Consider the following 20,365-nt stretch of genomic DNA (forward strand, 5'->3'; position numbering starts at 1 on the left):
GAGGAGGCTAATTAATATTTCAAGCTACAAAAGAGCAAGTCATTTCTATCACTAAATGGATTTTTTTTCCTCTTGCAAATAAAGCCTTTTATTCTTTTACTCAAGCAATGTGTACCTATTGGTAAGATACAATAGTTTAGCTACTGGTTTCAGAGAATTCATTCCTTGTCAATAAATTTTTTTTTTTAAGTTATTCATTCAGGGGGAGCAAGGGGAGGCAAGCAGATCCGAGGATATTTTTAGATGGCTCAGTTCAGGCTGCTGAAAACTGTACATATTAGACCTAAATCATTGATCCATCCAGCCCTGCACTCCTTGTACATTAGTCTAAAATGTTTATATTTTCGAAAATGGAGGATGAGGGAAGTAGCACATTAGCAAAGGCTACTTGGCACTCTTGAAGATCATGTGTGTATTGATTCAAAGAATAATTCACAAAGGTCTATTACAATGAAGAACAGATGCTGGTAGATAGATAATCTGCTCTGAACTCAAAGAACTTTGGTTGTAAATTCTTACTCTCACTTTTTAGCGAACCTCATTTTGGTGGCCACTAACAAACCATGCATGCTGACATTCATGACTTTCGTCATTCCCTATTCCCACCCCAGCCCCCACTGATCTCAGCTTGACCACAGGGCTGGTTTAGGCCAGTGAAATAGTAGCAAGTGTGATGTAAAGAAAAGCATGTCCTCTTGGAATGCTCGCTTTGGGGACACAACTCAAAACCCAGCCACGATGCTGTGAGAAGCCTAAGTTAAGCACACAGAAGAAAACTGAGGCCCTCACTGACAGTCCCAGTTGAACTCTACCAATAGCCAGTATCAATTCGTCAGCCATCTTGGCTGAGTGACACATTTTGGAAGAGGACCCTCCAGCCCTGCTGAGGCTCTCCAGAGAAGTCATGATTGCCAATATGACATGGAGCAGAGATGAGCTCATCCTGCTGAATCCTGTACAAATTGCAGAATAACCAATAATTAGATGTCATTTTAAGCCACTGTTTTGGGGTAGGTAAGCAGCTTTAGATAATCAACATAGTGGTTAGAGTATAGCACCAAGTAAGGATGTGAAGTGAACTCTGCTTTTCCAGTCAATACTCACCTTTCCAAACCATCAAGAGGAAGAGAGGCTGCCTCTGCCCTATGCTGAACGTTTGAGAAGGCTGGCTCGCGCCCTGCTATTCCCAACAAGACTATCCTCAAATCACAACAGCAAAAGCACCATTTATTCAGATCTTTTTAGTGTGAGAGACTGTGCCAAGGGCCGTGTATGTACAGATATATAGCATATTATTAATTCATGTAATAGCTCTGTGAGGAAAAAAACAACTCTATTTAACGGATGAGGAAACTGAGACTTAGAGAAGTCACTTGCCCAAGGTGTTCCAGCCACTAAGGGGAAGAATTAGGGTTCTGACCAGCCCTCTGCTACTAACGTACCCTCCCCCCAGGGGACGCTGCTTTTGCACCAGAAAGGCGCCGCTGACCTTCCACAGGGTGAGCCGGGCATTTCTTTTTTGTTCCCCCTTTGTCTTTATGCATTTATTTATTTTAAATTTCATTCTATTGTGGTAAGCACATTTAACATGAGATCTACCTTAACAAAAATTTTAGTGTATTATCTCTGACTGTAGCTTCAGGGTTGTAAAGCAGATCTCCAAAGCTTATTCATCTTGCTTAACTGAAACGTCATGCCTATGGATTGAGCTTTGCAATTCTTGACCAGCAGGGATAAAAGTAAAGGGATCCTGCTAATCTTTTCAATCTTTGGGCATTATGCTCCCAAGTATTTTTTTTTTTTTTTTTTTTTGAGGGGCAACATTTCTCTTCTGAGAAGGAAAGAAAAGGAAACCCATTCTCTTCAACACACCATAGCTCACAGGACTTCTCATCCTTAATTTATCTCCAGCTACCCCCCATCCACCTCAGCTCCCCTAGAGAGGAGGATAGAGAAGTGCTCACCCTACCCTGTGACAGCCATACTCCTTAATGTTCACAAGGGGTGGGGCCAGGAGTAGACAATGTCATTACTGATTGGGGCTTGGGCCCCAGGTGCCAGTACCCACTCTTGGTGAGCTAGGCCGGATCACATGATACATCAAGAGTGTGCCCTGTGTTGGCACGAAAGCCCCTTATAGTGTCCTTTTTAATTTTCCCTTTAGGCCAATACCGACCGTTTGGTGGCATGCCTTACTAGTGCCTCTGAAGGAAACACACAATAAGTCCAAGAAGAAGAGACCAAAGGAAAATGGAGCCCAGGGTGGGACTGGTCTTGTTAGCTAACCAACTCCACAATGGCTTTTCAAGGTAGAAAAGCTTTAAGCAGCAGAATCTCTACATCCGGTTGAAATGTATTACATATTTGCAAGTATTAGAAATAATAACTACAAGGAAACAAGAGGGAAAGGCAGAGAGAAGAGAATACGGGAGGGGTTGTGGGAGGGAGGAAGAGTCTGGAGCTCTGCCTAAGGGCGGCGCCTTGCTACCAACGCCCCCTGCGTTACAGCGCTGCTCCCACCAGTAACGGTTCTTTGCTAGTCTCTTTGCTCCCGCTAAATAGTGAATTCCTTAACGAGAGGAATTCCATCCTAGCTAAATTTGCAACTTCATTTTATACAACGGCAACATATTTTTTTTTTTTTGAATGACTGAGAACAAATGAACAATTTTTCTCAACTTCTATGGTCCTCTTGGTTGCTGGCATCCTGGCCCTGTGTCCAAACTCCTTGTTCTGCCTCTTCAGCTCCTGTGGGCCATAAATCATGACATGACAGGAAGATATTGAGAAAAATTGTATTTGGCTAAGATACAGAATCTCAATTCCTTGAATCCTGCCCTCCTACCAACTCACTGCTCAAGGAACCCAAGCGGGTGTATGCAGAGAAGAACAGGAAAACACATTTTATTGCATAAACACTTAGCTTCACCATCAGTCTCCTCCTCCATTTCCCAATGAGCAAAGCCAGACAACCTGAGGGGCTGTCTAGGCTAACGGCGGTCCTTTCTTCTCCCCAGGACACACAGCCGTGAGCAGCTAAAGCGCATCGCTTGAAAATCATGCAAAGGCCAAGACAAGCCAGAGAGTCGGCACTTGTCCTTGTTAACCGCTCCAGTGGGCAACTCCAGGGCATTCCTAGAGCAGGGAAATCACCAGACAGGAGCAGCTTCAGGCCCTCTCTCTGCATCTGTCTTGGGTAAGAAAGAGGGGAGAGAAAATTCCAAGTGAAATTCCAGAAGAATTTCCATAGGAATTCCTGCCCCATGGGACCTGGGACTCATCCCCTTTATCTGTTCTAAAAGATGTTCCAGTCTCTGTCTTTGTGGCACAGTAAATGACCTTGGCCTTAATCCTTTGTCACCTTTTCTTCTTGAGGGTAAAATTTGGGGCTGGAAAAAATTATGAGCTTCTTCCAGAGGCCAAAGTGGCCCTGAAGCCATGCTGATCCTGAGGCCTGCCACCTTATTTTAATCTGTGGCACCTTTGCTCTACAGTTTCTGGTCTTTCCACATCTTTGGTCCCATCTGTCTTGACCTTGACTCTTGGTGTGCATGTTCCATCTCTCAGACCAAGCATCCTCTGTATTTCCAGTCTTGAGAAAAGAAAATAGGATTTTTCTTCTAATGAATTCTGCAATCTTCATATATTCACCTCTCTGTCCCCTTACGTTTTCCTTGCAGGGAGGTGGGTATAAATAAACAAACAAATATGTACATACATAAATAACAATCAAATTTACACATACCCCTTTGCCTTTGGTAGATAAGTATAATTTTTGGACCCAGAGCACATTGTTCTCTTGGGCTCTACTTCTTTCTGATATATTTTATATCAGTTTAGAGTACCCTTGAAATCACTTGAAAGTTTTGAAAAATTTAAGCCTTCGACAAAAAAGGCAGAGTTGCCTCTCCTTACAGCCCACACCCTCCCCATTTCAGGCACTTGGGTAAGGACGGACACCTAAAACTGATGTTTAAAGCATTGGGATGCAGTCTTTATGTGAGGACTCCCCGCAAAGACACATCAATCCTGTCTCCGCAGCACTAACAGTTAGCAAGACTGAACATTGAGTTAATACCCCATGTTAAGCAAAGTCAAAAATCAAATACATCAATCACTTAACTAAAAGCACATTTCAAAGGAGGACACAGCCAACTGGATAGCAATCCTGAGCAAAGTTTGCCCTGGCAGGTGTCTGACGACTGTTCTGTAACACTCCCCAAGTCCTTCTAAGCAGGCAGCGTGGCAGCCCGATCTTGTCGGAGAGAGATGCCTCCAGTTCCAAGACCCAGAGCTGAGTAAAGGGAAGGTAGACCATCCCAAGCAAAAACACGATGTCACACATCCCTGATGCTGCCCCAGCCCTCGTACGCTGATATTGCCTACAGCCTTCAGAGAGCTAGGGCAGGATCCCCGTGCTACAGTTGAAGAAAAAGATACACCTCTCTCACACTCGGTGGGGTAGCTTTCCTTGCCTTCTTGAGATCTGGAGATCACACCCATTGACCTCTAAGTCATTGCCTACTATCACCAGTGCTCTCATCTCCTAAAAATTAGGGCATTTTCGCAACTAAGAAATTAAAAGAGAAGACTGAGGCTCGGTGGGAAAGGAGGGTAATCATGTCATTGGTGCTTCTAAGCCTTCCTTCACGCAGACATCTCCAGCGTTTTACTTGCTGTATCACCCTGGGTCATCAAGGATAACCTGAAGCAGAGAATAAGTGAATGCTTTTCCTGAGGCCACAGGGCAAGGTGTCAGTGGTCTTGATATGTGTCATCAACCCCACTTTCCTGATTCACATTTGAATTATGGCATCTCAGAGGTGACGTAGAGGAACAAGACACTTGAATGTGAAACAACAAAATACACCCTCTTTCAAAAAGCAATCTACCACAGTCACAGAGCTTGTTCACAGTCATAGAAACAAGAACAGGGAAAGGAGCCACAAGGAAGAGTTTGAGAGCTTGTAAGGCTTCACAAAAGGAAGGAGTACCCCTTGAGAATAGTTGTTGAATATATACCTGCTACTAAAGAATGCCCAAGTCACCCCCCTACACCAATTCCCATGTGTGGATCTGCTGTAAACGGGGAGGGTCACGCATATTCAATTCTGTAAAAAGCAGTTTTTAAAAATAAAATTCAATTCTTGGCATGTGTTGCAATACTCCCTCTGTTCCAAACTTAATACTGAAGCCACCCACAGGACTGCTGTCTTAGCCAAATACAGTACAGGAAACGAGGCTTCTTGCAGAAGGACCACATAAACAGCATCCAACAGCCACAGGCAGGCTGAGAAGGCTTCCATGATGCAGTACCACGAGACATGCTTCGGCCTGGCAAGCCATAGCTGCCCTGCCTTCTCAAAGTGCTGCTCATAAAGATAATACCATTGACCACAGGGGAAGAGATCCTCTGGCACTTGGAACTTCTGACTCCAAAGAAGTCAATTCCCAGTTTTTGCCTGTGAATCCAATCTGTATAAAAGACAACATTATGCCAACTGAGAAAGAGACCTCTCATACAATATATAATCCACAACGTCCCTTGAGCTGCTCTTGAATATCTCCTCATATAATTTACTAGTATTTTCCAAACATACCTCTTATCTTCTCATCTAGATCATAAGTTGTATAGGGAAGAGACCATCCAGCTCTAGACATAAACTTTAAGCCACTAGGACTGCCTCGCCCAACATACCATATGCTTGGCTTCAAATAAAAGAAGGCCTTCATTCAAAGTTTTCCGCGTTGTTCACAATTTAGTCCTGAACCATTTGCTCTAATTCATTTCTTCTTTCTTGAACTATTTTTAACCTTACAGTCTGTTTTCTTGCAGATGACCTTATTCCTTCTATTTAGCCTTGAACACGGGACCTTTTCAATAGTGGGTAAGACCACAAGCTCTGAAGCCAGTCTACCTGTATTCAAATCCTGACACCATCATTTATTAACAGTATGACCTGGGCAAGCTATTGTCATTCTCCGAACCTTAATTTTCTGAATTGTAAACTGGTGCTCACAATAGCACTTACCTCCTGGAATGCTGAAAAGATAAAACGGCTTATATGCAGAACAATCAGAACAATGCCTGGCACACAGGATTGCTCAATAAATGTTAGCAGTTGTGAGGCATTTTTCTGCTAACTCTATGGCCATGTGGACATTTTAGTCAACCTGGGGCCACTCATTCTCCTGGTGCTGCTCATCTTCCAGGTAGTTTATTCCTGAAAACCCATGCCAAGCTCACTCCAGCAGACAGAGAGGAAGGCATTCATTTCTCCTGTGCAGACACTCTGTCTCTAATGCAGAGCAAGCCACTGTAGTTAAGTGCTAAGATTTTCTTATCCAGCGATTAAGTCTTGCTGGCTCCAGCTTATGTTAACTGGGCTTCAAGAGTCTTAGTTAAATTAAACACAGAAGGCATTTTTCCCTTTTTAAACTGGTTGCCTATCAAAGAACCTTGTTCTTTACTAGAGAATAAAACTCACGACATGTCTCACGCGTCTCTTCCTGGTCTGCACACTGGAGAGGACACGAAGAGAGTATTCATTCAATCGGCTAACATTTATTCGCCACAGACCCTGACTTTAGTTAACATTTGATTATTTATACGAGACTAACACATATGACATTATCAAAGAACGATAAAATATATAATTAAGTGCTGAGTCAAGTAAATGGTGCTCATCACAAATACAGTAGTTTTAAAAAGGACATATCAGGTAATGGGGTCATGGTAACTCATTTATTCACTCAACAGATACTTATTAAGCATCATTTAATTGCCAAGTTCTCTGTTAGGCACTGGATATAGGTGAAGGTCCCTGTGGCCTTTCTCCCTTAACAGTATTCAATTAATTATTTCCTGCATTCCTCCATGGGATAATAGCCATATGATTAGGGAAACTGAGTCATCTCAGCTAATTACGGTAAATTCATTTGTAATGTCAGTGATTTATTCCTAAATGGCCATTGAAAGTAAGAGAGCTGGCTGAGGGCATCTGGGAAAATTCTTCCCTGGTCTGAAGAAACCATTGCAGGAAGACACATCCATTTTCGTCTGGTTATGGCCATGTGTGGATGTGAAGTTTGTAACTGCTGCTCACATCTTGAAACCAGCCTGAATACAGAGAAGCAAAGACCAAAGAACTGTAGAGAAAACAAGGTTAATACAACTGGATTAACACAGCTTTTAACACTGCTCTGTCTCTGGGTTTCCAGTTATGTAAGCTAATACATTTCCTTATTATTTACATTTGCCTAACTTTTTTTCTGTTAGTTGCAGCCATCAACATTCTCACTCACAGAATATATGAAGGGAAATGAGATATGATTAACCCTCAAGGAGCTCACAGCCTAATGTTGACAAACATAGAACCATATAGCACTACAATTTCTTAGTTAAGTACAATAGAAGAATGTTCCAGAAATAAAAGTAAATAAGAAGAAAGGAGTTAGAAATGTGTAAGAAAGGTAGCTTCACCAATTTCAATTAGTCCTTGAAGGACAGTCAGTGAATGATGGTTAAGACAGTGGAAAATTGGCAATATCCCCAACTCATCACTATAGAACCTGGCTTAATTCTCATGTCTTTATCAATTTTTGTCATTATTACAGACATCTTAAGAGAAGGAAAGAAATATACCTTCCCAGAATTAAGAGATAAAGTACAAAACTTGTTCCTTTGACTTGATTCCTGTTCCTGGAATCAGTCTAGGATTTTCCCTTTTAAAGGCTATTTTTGATCTCTGAAGACAAGGCTAGCTGCAGAATTACAGAAAATCAGAATGTATTACCTAGTGTGCATAGATCCTGGTAATTATGTGCACATAAGAAAAATTTTTTCTCTCTTTGATATCAGGTACTTGAAACTACACTTTTAGTCACCTTTCTCTACAGTTAAAACAGGCCAAATACCCCTTGACTAGACTTGTAATTATTTATTGTACATATTGTTTTGCCTTCACTGTATGCCTGTAACATTGGAGAATTCCAATCCAATTTTTGGAAACATTTAAGTCTTGTCATTAGGAGGAGCTGTAGTGTGGAAGCTTTGTTTAGTTGAGGTCGGCTCCACACGTTAATTTCCAGCTTTCTCCAATTTTCATAAATGAAGCCATTCCTCAGGAACGCTTCTGTGATGGCACCTTCTGAGGAGGCTTCTTGGGTGACCACTCAGGCCCCCAGAACTGGTTACGGTGTCTTGTATGCTAGGAAATAAATTTATAGATATTAAGAACCCAGGCTTTAGAATCAGACTGACATGGTTTCAAATCCTGGTTCTGTAGCTTATTAGCTGTGTTGCCTTGGGCAAGTTACTTAATATTCCTAAATCACCATGTAAAATAATACCTACTGAGAATTAAATGAAATAATGTAGGCAAGGTTCTTAAAATAGTGCCCGACATTCATTATCTTTCAATGAATTTATTAAACTGGAGAAATAAGCAGGCACAAAGCAGAAACAACCCCCCACAGATCTCATATAATAAATGTTCAATAAATAATAGTCATTGTTATTTTTAATAATACCTGTCCCTCCCCTATGACACATATGTTCTCCAAGTGCTCAGAGAGGAAAACCAAAGAATAACGCTAGATTCCTATTTTGTCTCATGCCCCTCCTCGCATACAGTAGTCCTTCCTTATCCATTGGGGGTGCATTCCAAGACCACCAGTGAAACTGTGAATTGTACTGAACCTTACATACGCTATAATTTTTTTCCTATACATACATACCTATGATAAAGTTTATAGCTTTTCTTTGGCATATCCGAATTGCCAGCATCAGTAACCTTGTGCTTTGGAGCCATTGTTAAGTAAAATAAGGATTATTTGAACTCAAGCACTACAAAACTCCAACAGCTGATCTGACAACCTAGATGGCTACTAAGTGACTAATGTCTACAGCGTGGATACACTGGACAAAGGGATGATTCACGCACTGGGCAGGATGGAGCATGATGGCATGAGACATCATCACACTGTTCAGAATAGTATGCAATTTACAACTTATGAATTGTTTATTTCTGGAATTTTCCATTCAATATTTTCAGATGGTGGTTGATTGCGGGTAACTAAAACCATGGGAAGCAAAACTGCAGATGAGGGAGAATACTTTATCTATTCCATCATAAGTCATACTGGCTCTACTGGGGTTTTCAAAATGAATTCTCCTTTCTCTACTTTTGCTACCACCTCACCCAAGCCACTATCATGTCAATCCTAGCCCTCCATTTGAACTTTTTATGGCCACCTTGGCCATCTACTTCTCCTCACAATTCATTCCCTACATAGCAGTTATTCATTTTTATACCATAGAAATCATTGACTTTATTTGCTGAAAAGTCTTAAGTGGCCTCCCAGTACACGCAGAATTAATCCAAACTCTTCTCATATTTCTTTATCTGGGTGCTACCTTTTCCACCATCTCGGTCCCTCCACACCACCATGCTCTAGACACAATGGGTTTCCCTCTGCTCCTCGAACAAATCGAAATCCTTTTCTTTTACTCTTCTCTCCTATATCTTCGTTTAGCTGGCCTTTGTCATAATCTGAAAGTCAGCTCAAATGGACTTTCTCGAACAGGCCATTCTTGATTTCTATGGTCAGTTTCAAACAACATTCTGTCTTATCTTCTTCATATGAAATGACCTTGTTCACTTGCTGAACTTTTACTAGGTTCTATAGCCCCCAGAATGTAAGCTTTATGAAGGCGCGCACCTCACCTGCCCTATCAGTTGCTACATCCCCCATGCCTTATTAAGAGCATATGACATAGAGTAGGTGCACAATGAATATTTGTTGAATTGTATAATGCTAAGATTCCAAATGCTGCCTCAGTTTACTAACAATTTTCCTAAGTCATTTCACTTCCTACAAGCCCTTGGTATCATGAGTTCAAAGAACCATAGGAACCTGACAAAGAAACTATTGTTGTATCTCATTTAAAGACAAGGAAATGGAGATCCAAAGATATGAGGAGACTTACAGAATTAATTAGTGCCAGAGCCTGGACAGGAGCCCAAATCTCCTAAGGTCTAGACATATGGTCCCTATTTAACCCCTGTCATAATACTGCTCTAATGGATTCATGCCTCTAGAATGGCAAGAAGAGAGCAATGATGCTTGACAGGGGTTAAAGAGGGACTAGAGGATAAGATCGATGCTGCTAAAACCAAGGAAAGAAGAGACAGGGGGCCAGAGAAGGCACTTGAGCACAAAATCCCACCAAAAAAAAAAAAAAAAAAAGTACTCTTCAGTTGCCTCAAGTGAATGGACTTCAAATTAGGAGCTACAAATTGTCGATATTGAAAGTATGCATTGAACTCTGTTCTGGTGGACAGAATTATAGAATCGCAATGGAAACAGACCTCTATAATTTATGTACTCTTCCTTGGACACTTTATACCATTTACAACATGTCTGCCCAGAAGTCATCGGCCTTATTTTGAATATCTCCAGTGAGGGATAACTCATGCCTCTCAGGAAACTCTTTCTGTCTTCCACTTCTTTGACTATAAAAACATTCTTTATTGAACTAAGATAGAACTCCACTCCTCTAAATTCTACTGATTCTAGTTTTGCCATTTTTGGACATCTAACGCAGTTAAGTTATCCCCGAATTTTCCTTTGGCCAGGTCCTTCACTTACTTTCCATATGGAAAGATCTTTCATTGACACAGAATTTTTTGCTGCTCTCTTCCTCTCCACATAATTAAATGTGTCAACATTCCTCTGAAGTAGGGCTTCAGATGTAAACAACTTAGAAACCAGAACTTGCCTTACTCTGGAGAGTATATCTAAGTGATGTAATTCAAATTATTAGTCTAGGAGTACTCACAGCCACCTCCACTCCATCTCCATCCCATTAAAAATAATCCTGCGTTGCCTGCTCTCTTCCCATTCCTTCCCAATGCTACCAAGGAAGGATTTTTGCTTACTGAGAGAGAAGTTAAATTGATCTACATAACAAAGTGGTAGAGGTGTAGGTAGATGAGAGATCAAAAAACTCTGTCTCTTAGTTAACAAGAGTTTTTGGAGCTGATATGTATAAGGAAGAGACACTGGAGCAGCTGCAGGGTGTGAGGGAATTGGAAAGGGAAAAAAAAAAAGGAAAAGTAATAATATAAAATGTCAAGGTGACTTAGTAATGGGATTCTCTTTGATGTTCTCCAAGAATGGCAAATAGAAGATTTCTATTACTTTTAATTGCCTTTAGATATAGGACTATGTTTCCTTGAATGTGACACACAACTTTATAACTTGACCACATGGGTCACTGAACTTATTAGGTTATGTACATTAAAAATTAATCTTATAGCAATTATAATGATTTTTATTGAGAGCGATTTACCATGTACCATGAACTATACTAAGAACTTGCCCTTCATTATCTCATTTAATTCTTATAGCATTCATTGAAGGTATATGCTATTATAAATCTCATTCCTCAGATGAGGAAGCTGTAAAACAGAGAGAGGTAAAAAGAAATTGCTCATAGATACACCAGCAAGGAATGACAAAGTCAGTTCTCAGACCCATATCTGTCTAGCTCTAAATCCCACACATTATCTCTTATGGTGGCTCCCAGCAGAACGGCTGCCATGATTGTCCACAAAGAAAAAGAGAAAGAGCTCCAGGGAGGTCATACTGACCAAAGCTTGTTCCACAGGTTGACAGTCAAGCACTGATTCAACACTGGATCAAAGCCGAAATCAAAGTGATGGCTGAGATTTCTGGCACATTCTTTAGAAAGAGACCCAAACTTTCAAAAACTTCAGTCTCATTTTCCGTAATGTTGATTACACAATTTTAGCACATGGGTATTTTTTTTCCCTTGAGCACATCATTTCAGAAACCTTAAAAAACAAAACTGGGTTCACAAAAATGTAATTGTAAAGCTAACCCTTTCCCAGATGACTTTATGGCGTTAGCTAAAATGCAAGCTAAATTGAATTCCATAATGAGCTATATACTTCATAGTAATTGCATTCTATTCGTATGTGGATAGCTGAATGGCATCTCTCAATTTCAGGCTCAGGCTGTAAACTCACATCAGTTTTTGGTAGATTCTAATTGTACATCTTATATAATAGGTGTTGAATCAATGAGAACTTTTGACAGCAGTTTTGAGAATTTATACTCATTATTCATTATCTGAACTTTGAATTTGAAAGGTCTGTCTTATTACAAAATTACAAAATATGTTTGGCTGTACCATTATTTAGTAACTGTTTAGTCTAAAACAGGGTATTTAATTTTCTGAGTCATGGTGTGCTATAAATGAAAATAATAACTCCCTTATGAGATTATTGGATAATTAAATAGGATAATGTATATAAAGTACTCGGGGCAATATTTGGATCAATAAATTGTAGTGTCTCCTATTCTCTATTGCCAGATCACTTGGATGGTCACTTGGTACTTGGAGTGACAAAATCTTCAGTAACTTCCTCACAATTCATTGGCTTGCCGCAGACACCCTGCAACAGGGGTCTCTGCATGACCCCAACTTAAACTTTAATGAGAAGGCACAGACAACATTCAATAGGACTGAAGGAAGCAGGAGGCACAATCACAAGGCAAGGCCAAGAAAACGTGGACAGCAATCCTGCCTTATCTGCGGGGGATATGTTCCAAGACCCTCAGTGGATGCCTGAAATCACACATAGTCCTGAACTTTACATATACCATGTTTTTTCCTTACACACAAACGTTTTCACTTAAAAGAAGCACTTTGTGGCTTCTCTCCGGCATATCCAAACTGCCACCATCACTACTCTTGCGCTTTGGCACCACCGTTAAATAAAATAAGGGTTACCTGAACACAAGCACCGTGAGGCTACGACGGTCGATCTGGTAACCGGGATGGCTACTGAGTGACTAAGGGCTGGGGAGCCTGTACGGAATGGGGACTCCACAGGGACGATGGAGAGGGATGGCACAAGATTTCGTCGCACTACTCAGAAGGACATGCAATTTAAAACTCCTAAGTTGTTTATTTCTAGAAGTTCCCATTTAATATTTTCGGACCACTGGTGACCACAGGTAACTGAAACCACAAAAACAAAACTGAGAATAAGGGGGGACTACTGTACATAAACCCTGTTCTGGGTCTACAACCTGCTCACCTAGACTCACATGACATCCTCGGGCATGAATTGTGTCCACCCAGCCCTGGAGTTTTGAGGACAACGGCTGTGGAAGGAAGAAAACATTCTTTATGGGAGATGTTTATTTTCCCATTAATAAAGGGAAATTACTTTGTTGGTTGGGAGCCCAGACTTTAAAATTACTCCCATGGCTGTATCTAAAACTAATTCGATATTTTAAAACTCGAATTTTTTTGGCGTAATAGATTTAAGGATGTCATATCTTGTGACACGATCAGCCATAAAGTGTTCCATAGGAACAGAATGGGGCATACTGAGGAGAGTGGGAAGAGGAAAATTGTAATCATTTATGTCCAGGGGGGCAGAGTAAGTGCCTGGGACAAGCCCAGCTTCAGCGTGCAGGAGAAGATTCATCCAAATGGGTGGAAGATGTGTATATTATCTGTTGACAGTATAATGTGATTAAAGGGTGGTAGGCTTTAGAGTTGGACAAGCAGATCTTGGAACAAATCCAGACTCCTGACCTTTGTTCTCTGGATAATGTTGGGTAAATTACTCAGCTTACTAAACACAGATTTTTTCATTTGCGAAATGTGGATCATAGTATTAATTTTGTTATGGGGAGCACTTGGCTCAATGCCTTATACATGATAAGTGTTCAATAAATAATATCGTATTATTTTGTTGTTGTTCATGTATTAGCAGTTGCTATGTGATAGGTCCTTCAACATATTTTTCTATTTTCCTCCAGAATATAACACCCTGCCATGTTATTATTAACATTCCCATTTTACAGATGAGAAAATGACCCGCATGTCCAATGCCACACGGTTAAGAAAAAGCCAAATTGAAATTGGAACCTAAGTTTTGGCTGATTTCAAAGCCCACATTATCTCTACTACCTACACCACTCTTTGGAAATAAAAATCCTCATTAATAAGATGTGGGCTATAATCTAAGAAGGCTGTTGGCATGTGGAAGAAAGAGCTAACAGAATATTCTGATAGGTGAGTATGTAAAATACAGTGGAAAAAACATTTCAAAGATCTGGACAAATGGGGTGCCCAGGCTGAATTCAGGGACATAAATAGTTGGACCTCAACCCTCAAGGGCTTAAAGTGACAAGGCCAGACTTAGAGCAGAGCTGGCTTTGATACCAGGGCAGGTGGTGCTGGATTACCTGGAAGCCCACCAGGGTCCTTAAAATCCCTGTCCACAGCAAGAAGGATTCAGCTCAGGGAATGGGGTGACACCAGCTGAGCTGCAGGTAGGATTCAGGTAGATCCAGCTATGGGGAGGAACAGTGGAGAAGCAGGCATTCGGGCATGTCCTGATATTAGCAACCAGTTGATTGGCACTTTTCTTTTTAACTTAGCAGTTTCCCCGAGATCGTGCAGACAGAGTCTCAAACCTGTCAGTTCTAGAGGCTCCAGATTTCCACATGCATAATGCACTGTCATTCTCCAAGTACGAGGCTGCAAAATACAATGTTTCTTGCTCACTGTACCTATCTGCTTTTCCATGACCTTGGGTTTAATGACAACCACTTCACTAGCCTCTTCAAATCAGCAAGTACCTTCTCCATGAGCACTGGCAATTCTGGAAGTTAAGTAATATTCCTTGGCTTATGACTTGCATCTGTGACCTATAACCTCAGGGTCTATACAGACTCAACACATACAGGGAAGTAGTGAAGTCACCACCCTAACCATGGCCATGGCAGACATCATTAATCGGTCACAGGTCTCCTTTCAATTTGACCTAGAAAATCCTTATTACAGTGACCCAGATGGTGACTACCAGTGGATTAGATTTTACATATGATAAAACTTACTGACTGGGAAGATCTAATGGCTCACCGTTCAACAAGTCACTGAATTAAAAATAAAGTAGTAAAGAAAGTTTTAAATTGACCTCCCTGCTCAGCTGTATAAAGAAATGCCTGAAGTGCCTTGCAACAAGTTAAAAAAATAAAAATAAAAGTAAAAACAAACAAACCAAAAAAAAATGTGTTACGTAAGAAGGAATAAGGAGCCGCCCTGGATTCTCTCACTAGCTATCTAATTGAATTTGGCTATGTCAGTACCTACTGTGTGCCAGGCTACACTCCAAGAATTTTACGTATGTCATCTCATTTAATATTCACAATAGGTATTTTTATTATCCTGTTTTACAGGTAAAGAATGGAATATTAAAGAGGTTCAATAATTTTTTAAAGGTCCTGCAAGATAATAGGAGACAGCAAGAAGATTTAAACCCAGGTCCACTTAACTTTACAGCTAGAGCCCTTACCCTTGACATTTTATACTAGATATTTGAAAGCAAAATAAAAACCAAAAGTTATGTTGGTAAACAATTAAGTATACCCTAGAATATTCTTAAGGAAGGTGACACTCTTAAAGCTTCATATGAGTTTTCTATGTTGTGGACCAGAGAATAATAAAGAGCCACAGCAATGTAGGACAATTACTTTCCCCCATCTCAGTGGGACCAGGATACCAAAAAAATTTCCCCTTGGTAACTGTCATTACAGCAGTTGACTAGGAGATGGAAGAAAGATCATATGGGCAAACAGCCCATTGATTCCCTCTGCTTTGTCAGCTCCACTGACTAACAGAATGTGTTATTAGGGAGGTTCCATTTTTGAGGGATGGTTGGTTAAATCATTGGCCATTAGGGATTAATTCAGTTTCCAGTCCCTTTCTCTTCTCCAGAAGTAAGAAGGTGGGGCTAAATGTGCCAATCCTCTAATCACGTGGTTGGTTTCTCTGGTAACCAGCCCCCAACCTGAAGCCACCTAGGAGTTGACCTCATTAGCTTATACTCAGTTATGGGCTTATTAAGAATAACAGGGCTTATTAAGGATGACAAAATACACTCTTCTCACTCCTATCACTCGAGAAATTCCAAGGGTTTTAAAAGTTCTATGCCAGGAACTAGGGAGAAAAACCATGTACATGTGACCCTGAACAACACATGTTTGAACTCTGTAGGTCCACTTATCTGTGGATTTTTTTCAATTAATATTGTAAATGTATTTTCTCTTCCTTATGATTTTCCTAATAACATTTTCTTTTCTCTAGCTTATGTTATCATAGGAATATAGTGTATAATACATATAACACACAAAATATGTGTTAATTGACTGTTATTGGTCAATTAAGCTTCAGGTCAACAGAAGGCTGTTAGTAGTTAAGTTTTGAGGGAGTCAAAGTCATATGCATATTTTTGACTGCACGGAGGGGGGGAGCAGTCTTGTTTAAGGGTCAACTCTATATATTATGTAACAATGTCATACCTAGTCTCCTGATTTCTTTCCTCTCTCCAACAAAATTCTTACAAGAGCGATTTGTTCCCATCAGTCTCTACTTACTCACCAGCCCTCCACTACGCTCCCTGACATCACCTCTGTCACCATAACTTCAAGAGAAATGCCTTGCTGGTCATCCATGTGAATGTTTGGATCAGACTGAACAATGAAGAATTCTGTTTATAAGTGACATGACCTTGAAAAGAGCAGAAATGGACCTGGCTAGAACATCACTGGAATGCTCTGTATGGCTAGCCACCTGTCGTTTTTCTACAGCTGTGTGCCAACAGAGCTACTGGGCTATAGACCAGTCTGACTTCCCATTTTGCGTGTTCACCAGCTTGCTGAAAAAGCTCTAGAGAAAGAACAAAATTGGCATGCCTTGAGTCATTCAGCCACTTCTTGACCCATCCATTGTGACAAGGGGATGCTCAGCCTAGGTTACTGGGTCTATGAAGCTGGCTGGAGTAGCTGGTATGAGAAGAAATGAGAGAATTACATTCACGGCTGCTGGGGAGATCGTGAACTGTGCAGCGACCATGATTTGCGTCTACTAGACTTATATGTCATGCTGAGAACTACACAGAATAAAATAGATGGCAAAATCAAAGTCATTATCAAAATTACACAATCATAATGCTGAGTAAAATATTAAGATATACTTGCATTTCGAGCTAAATATGTATTTAATACCTTGGATCAAGTGGGCCTCATGACTGGGTGGTGGGTGGCTCAGCTGCATGTTTTGAAGGTACACACAGTCGGGCTAGGCGTCTCTGAACAAAACCCCACCAACATTTTGCCACTGGAAAGCTCTTTCAGTTTCAGAATCTCTCAGTTCAAGCCCAGCCCCTATGAGAGGGCTCCACACTTCCAAGTTAACCCCCTTGGGAGGACTAGTTAGCAAATAACTCTGAATAAAAAGACCCTCCAGCACCAGAACCAGAAAACTACTGGGAATTTGGGGCCCGTGGGAGGGAGGACGAGGAGCTGCTGGAGCAAGAAGTCGTCCACAGCTTGAATTTAGCACACAGGAATATCATATGGCAGGACAGGCTTTGCAGCTCTATAATATCCCAATCAACAGCAAAGCGGGACTGAGAAAAATTTGTTGAGGAATTGCCATGTGCCAGGTGTGCTAAATACAGGCATACCTTATGCTTTGCTTTATTGCGTTTCACAGATGTTGCTTCCCCCCACCCCCACCCCCCCGCCCCCTGCCCCAAATTGAAGGCAAGACCTACCACCAGCAGAAGGATTACAGCTCTCTATATTGCGATAATTTGGAACCAAGCCACAATATCTCTGAGGTATGCCTGTACTCCCCAGGATTCAATTCAACCCCATTTTATACATGAGAAAACTGAGCCTCAAAAAGTGGAAAGAACCTACCCAAGTTTACAAAGCCAGTGAGCGACAAATTAGGGATTTTCACCCAGGCCTATTTGCCAGGCTCCAAAGTGCTGAAGATGGGCAGTTAATAGATAGAAAACTTTGCATCAGAAACTAGGTCAGTTGACTTCTGGGTTAGAGCTCTTTCTATGGGGCACACCACCTTACCTGTGTGCGCTGTAACGATGAACAACACATTTTTTCAAGAGCAACATTCTTTTTTCTCTTTACAACGTAGTGAGATAGGTAAGAGGTGGGTGATTTTTCCCTACTTAACAGCTAAAGAGTCTGAGGCTCTGAAAGAATACACTTAGTCCAGTAAGGATGTTATTCTAAAATCAGCATGGCTGGGACCTCCAGGAATACCTTACTTTGACTTTTAGGACAGCAGTTCCCCCTTATTAGAGGAGGACCATGTTCCAAGACGCCCAGTGGATGCCTGAAACCATGGATAACGCTGACCCTATAGATATTATGTTTTTTCCTACACGTACATACCTATAATAAAGTTGAATTTATAAATCGAGGAATTTAACAGATAGAAGATTCATTCTTACCATAGATTTGAGCCGCCTCAGCATACGAATTGTTTTTTTCCTTTTCGTATTACGTCTGATGTAAAGGAAGCGCCTTACGGCTTCTCTTCGGCATATCAGAATGGCGGCATCACCACCCTTGCATTTGGGGGACATTAGCAAATAAAATCAAGGTTACTTCGCCACAGGTACCATGATACTTGGACAGTCGATCGGACGAGCAAGCCGGCTACGGAGGGAGTCACAGGCGAGGAGCGAGCATGGCGCGCGGACGGCGACCCAGGGAGGAGTCACGTCCAGGGCGGGGCGGAGCAGACATCGCGAGATCTCATCACGCTACTCGGCATGAGGTGCAATTTAAAACTTAGGGCTTATTTCTGGAAATTTCCATTTAATATTTTCAGACTGCGGTTTGCCCAGGGTAACTGAAACCACAGAAAAAAGAGGAGTGCCGACCAAGGGGGACTACCGTAATCGCACTCCCGGAATTCAGCTGTTTCTAGAACCAGCACCAGGCGGGCTGTTTCCTAGAGAACTCATCCCCCCACCCCCCAATTCCCCGTGACTGTTTTATATTCCGAGCCCTGCCCTTACTTTCAGTCTCTCATAAAGTAGTTACATTAGAATTGAGTGACTCTGTCTCTTTCCTCATCTCAGACTATATTTTTACATTATCAAGTATATTGAAAGCCATACATTATATGTACTTGCATTATGGAAACTCACTTAAAATTCTGTTTAGCGCACATTTGCAGAACTTTTGCTGATTCCGTGAATGCCACATTTACCAGCCAGGTGTAAATCAGCATTTTGCTGTGAGGACTACTTTAAGGCTGGCCGACCAGACAAGGTCCATTGTATACTTTCTCAAGTTTCAAGTCATCTCTCAGCCTCTTCATTTGAGCAGGTGAAGGAGGAAGAATGGAGCCTAGGAGAGTAACATGAGCCTGTGAGACTCTCGGCCATGAGCTCACACTTTGAGGAGAAGGTTGAGACCTCTTATTCTCTAGTGGTGGCAACATCTCCTATAGAATAATCACGACAATAGTAACATTATCAATACCCAGGGCCAGCTTCCTGGGGGTTTAGCCTGTGCAGTTGGAAAGGATCCAGCTCATGATTGGTTTAATGCTCTGCTGCCACCATCTTGATATTCTTAATAATTTTCTAACAAGGGGCCGTGCATTTTCATTATGCCCCCCGAGCCCCACAACTTATACAACCAGTTTTATCAAGAACTACCATGTAGTAAGTATTTTTTCAAGTCAGTTATTGAGCTAATGTTTTTCTTGCATTATCTAATTTAATCATTATAATATTCAGTTATGCAATAAATATTAAGGCTCCCTTTAGGTGCCCGGCACTGTACAAAGCCCCAAGAAAACCAGAATAAAACCATCATGGAACTTACATGCAAAACAGTATAGACACAAGTAACTTCAAGTTGTAATAACTGATCACAGAGAAAAATTTACTAAAGGACAGAGCTAATTATAATAAGAAAGATCCATGAGAGCCTAAAAAGTAAGAACTCTTGCCTCCATTTTATAGACGAGAAAATTGAATCTCTGAATGAACAGGTGACTGAGCCAAGGTCAGAGAGTCAAATAATAGCAGACCAAGCTTTGAAGTTCAAGTCTATCTGATTCAGTGGCCAGCGTTCTAGAACAAAGCTCGAGCTTTAACATGCTTGGAAATCATGGTTTATGTATTAAACCATAGATCCTGATTCAGTAGATTTGAGGTCATGCTGATCCTGCTGAGCCCAGAACCACATTCTGAGTACGAGGCCACCCTCTCCTGTGCTGGGGGGACATGCTTGGAAGGGGGGGGGGATGCCAGGCAGCCTCTTGCCACTGAAACCCGGAGGCCCAGCTCTCATTGTGGGAAGTACAATGGGACTGGGCACCTATAGGCAAAGCCGGAACTCAGAGGCCACAAGTCCTCGGAGATGTCAAGGACCTGCCTAAACGTGAGGGAAAGAATTAAAAGATCTCCGTAACAGTTTCTGA

General features: G+C 41.3%; 1 long non-coding RNA gene across 1 annotated transcript in view; it reads right to left on the minus strand.

The window, feature by feature from the left end:
* Nucleotides 1–19,629, minus strand: part of LOC107507152 — a 44,057-nt gene extending 24,428 nt beyond the window's left edge. Inside the window, exon 1 of the long non-coding RNA XR_004954713.1 lies at nucleotides 18,375–19,629. This is a non-coding gene — a long non-coding RNA (uncharacterized LOC107507152). The remainder of the gene's footprint in view (nucleotides 1–18,374) is intronic.
* Nucleotides 19,630–20,365: the final 736 nt, after the last annotated feature.

This window comes from Rousettus aegyptiacus, unplaced genomic scaffold (genome assembly GCF_014176215.1).
Source record: "Rousettus aegyptiacus isolate mRouAeg1 unplaced genomic scaffold, mRouAeg1.p scaffold_m13_p_15, whole genome shotgun sequence".
Taxonomy (NCBI): domain Eukaryota; kingdom Metazoa; phylum Chordata; class Mammalia; order Chiroptera; family Pteropodidae; genus Rousettus; species Rousettus aegyptiacus.